Raw genomic sequence first — 3685 nt, 5'->3', positions numbered from 1 at the left:
GTCATGGTACAAATGGGTGGCCATCGGCCGGAGCATGGCCCTGGTCTGGTCTGGCATAGACCCACTGTATTTGCTACGTGGGGACCCCACCAACCCCTCTTATGAAGAACGACTCTCCTTTCTCATGGCAGCCTCCGGCCCATCCTCTGCAGCTGCTGTGTGGGGCGTGGGCCATACTTTGCCCTTACATCCATGCACACTGCATGTTCAAATGTGCGAATCCTCTGGAGAGATGCCGGGTGGGGAGGGGGCAGGAAGCCTGAAAAAGACAGGGAATTTATGAGGCGCTTTTGTGGGGAGACAGTCGTAATGAAGAAAATTCAATTTTCTGCAGTTCGTAGAGTCAATATGTTAAATCTCGGAGAAGCTGCGGACTGACAGCAGAGTGGCAAAGTCAATGGGACGTGTGTGGGAGGGGAGCCGTCTGCCTGTGTCTGCAGCCGCCACCTCCTCACCATACCCTTGAACTGCAGTTGGGGACAGGACGGTACCAGATACCTGAGTTCTTACAAGTGTCCTGCTTCTGTCCAGCCCAGCGGCCGTCTTCTCATGCCTGCTTTCCTAATGTCCCAAGTCCAGCTCCACCCTAGCAGCCCCTTGCAAGGGAGCCGGTCCTTTTGTAGTCTAAGTACTACTCTTGATGCAGTTACTAGTTTTATAGTGACTATTTCAACCTGAAGCCACTAACAGGAAGAGGTTTCTCAGTCTCTGCCAGCATCTCCTGTTCCCAAGCAGGGTTCCTCTTTCTGCACAGTTCTCACACTTTTCCCGGCTTTCGTTCCAGAAGGCAGCACAGAAAGAGCACCGGTGTGTGTGTGTGGGGGGGGTCCTCAGTGAGCCCGGCATCACCAGGAGCCACGATTAGCTGAGCTGCTGGCTGTGTAATTGGTGTGTGCCTGTGTCTCCGGGGTCTGGTGTGTTAACAGTGGTCCCTGTGGTGAGTAACGAGATCTGGGCCCATGGCTGGTTGCACATTCTAATTAATTAGTGTCCCTGTGGTGTAGAGGAATGAGGAGGCCATGTGGGGGCATCCTAGAGCAAGGGTCTATGTCTTCACAGCCCAGTGGTCCCGGGGGCTGAGGGAATGGAGCATCCACCTCAGAGTGTGGGTTGGGTGGGAGTGGACTGGGTGCAGAGAGGCTGGTCATAGGCTGGTGGTTTATGATTGGTACAAGCGTCTACCCTCAGCTAAGGCAGGTAGCTCAAGTCTTCATGACATATCTCCGTCCAGATACCCAGGAGGATGTAGAGGAACAGCATCCCCTGGCTTTCGAGCCTCATCCTTATTATGTATACAATATTCTGCCTCCATGTATGCCTGCAAGCCAGAAGAGGGCGCTGGATCTCACTACAGATGGTGTGAGCCACCATGTGGTTGCTGGGAATTCAACTCAGGTCCTCTGGAAGAACAGTCAATGCTCTTAACCTCTGAGCCATCTCTCCAGCCCTCCAGCCTCATTCTTATCTGCTCACAGCTGTCTCTCCACTAGCCATTCTGGCCTGCCTCACACTCCGGCCCAAGGGCCTATGCGCTACGTACTCTCACCTTCAGGCAGCTGCGTGCCTCTTCTACACTTGCGCACATGTGGACTCCTCGGCTCTTGGCATAACTTTCCAGTTAGGCAATCTCTTCTACAAGATCTCTGCGGCTTAAACCCAGAGCCTTGTCCATGCTAGGCAAGCAGGTTACCATGCAGCCCAGTCAGAGTCTTCTGCTTGAGCCTTCCACGTGTACCGCCACGCCTGGTTAGTCTTTTTAAAATCTGGCATCAGGGGGAATACAACAGAAAACTTCAAGTAGGGAGCAGGGAGAAGGGTGGGAGAGAGCCTTCCTCCCCACGACCCCATGCCCACAGTATGAGCACGATTACTATAGTAGCAAGAAAGGGTACATGAGAAGGAAGAACTTCTAGCCAGCAGAAGGCTCTACTTATTTGCTGAGACATTAGTTTATGCCTGAAGCCCGGAGGCACCCCTTCCCACCCCCACCCCCCTTCCTTTAACGCTGAAGTTGAGCAAGGTGTGTGGGGCGGGGAGAGTGGGGAGGGAAACTAGAGAAAACCCGCAGAATTGGAGATAAGGTTGCAGCAGGCGCCCTGCCTTCCATGTGGCGGCACGAACCATGTTCCCGCGCCCGGTAATTGCTAAATTACCCGCCATCTGCTCAGCTCTCAGACATAAATTATCCGCGAGGAGAAAAGCCACAGAGGTGGTGTACTTTCCTCCCGCCCGCCCAAACCCGAGAGAGGAGCTAAGGGTGGGCTCAGCCTCCATTCTGCCAAAGGGGCAGCAGTCCAAGGGGACAGGGGTCCCTAGGAAAGGGGTGGGACGCCTCTCAGTGGGCGGGGCCCCCGACGTGGACAGGCCTCTTAGTGGGCGGGGCGCTCCCGTGGCTCCCAGGAGGGGGCAGGACCTGCGTGGTGGGTGGGGCTTCTCACAGGTGGGCCCACAGTGCCTGGAGACTTTGGCGAGCCTCTCTTGACAACCCAATTCCAGGCCATGGCCTCTGGTGTCACTCCAGCCGTCACTGATAGCTGTCCCAGGAGCAGGGCAGGAGAGAGGGGTGAAGGCGGAGGTGTGAACTGGACCTCGCCCTGGGACCTTCGGTTCTGAGGGTGGACCGGGAGTGAGAGGGGCATAGAAGTAACAGGCAGTGGATTAAAGGCCGCAGGTTGTGGAGGTGCAGAGTTGTAGGGAATGGAAGGTGGTCTCTGGGAGGTGGGGCAGATGCAGGTGTAATGAGGAGCAGGCACAGGAAGTGGGGAGCTAAGATGGCGAGTGAGCCCCAAGGACACGGAGAGCCTGAGGATGGTCTAAGGCAGAGAGACCACGCATTAGTGATCCTAGGCCTGAAGGAATGTGGGGAGCCAAGGCTGTGCCAGGGAAACAAGGGTGCCCTGGACGGTCCCAGAGCTATCTGCCAGTCTCAGGCTGAGGCCTGGCTCTCAGGCTGGAGCTGAGAAGTAGGGGTCCCACCCTCTACCTGAGCTCCAGGCACCTGCAGGGTGTGCCCATCGGGTGGGGGGCTGGCGGGCGACTCCCTGCCATGCAGGAAAGAGTGGGGTTTGTGTGGAACGATTGTTTAGTATTCATGGGGCGACGCAATCTCTCCCACATCTGCTTAGCGCAGCAAGTCCTGTCATATAACTGTCTCCCGCACTGTCTGTCCATAAAGAATGTCTCGGAATTGGTGTAATTCAGAGAAATTAATGACGACTTTCTGCAGGACGGCTCCCTGGGGGATGATTAACACTTCATCGTCCATCTGATGCGCGGGGCCCAGCGCTCCATCGCGAACATTTGGGCCGTGGCCAGTCGCATTAAAGGTTATTACGGAAAACGCGACCTGCAAACCGGCGAGAGGCATGATGGACCAGGGGCGGGGGGAGGGAGGACCTGGGAGCCCATCCGAGCTGGCCAAGTCCGAGATCAAGTTTCCTGAGGGGTCTGATGCTGAGCGAGAACGTTTTCTGTTTAGACTATGAAGGAGAGCTGCTAGGCCCCCACCTCACCTCAGCGTGGAGAAGGGAGTGGAGAACCCCCTCTTCGTGGGGGTGCACTGCTAGTGGAGGACCCCCTCTTCGTGGGGGTGCACTGCTAGTGGAGGACCCCCTCTTCGTGGGGGTGCACTGCTAGTGGAGGACCCCCTCTTCGTGGGGATGCACTGCTAGTGGAGGACCCCCTC

This window comes from Microtus ochrogaster, chromosome 15 (genome assembly GCF_000317375.1).
Source record: "Microtus ochrogaster isolate Prairie Vole_2 chromosome 15, MicOch1.0, whole genome shotgun sequence".
Taxonomy (NCBI): Eukaryota; Metazoa; Chordata; class Mammalia; order Rodentia; family Cricetidae; genus Microtus; species Microtus ochrogaster.
The sequence above is the reverse complement of the archived record's forward strand: the minus strand, read 5'-3'. Positions refer to the sequence as shown.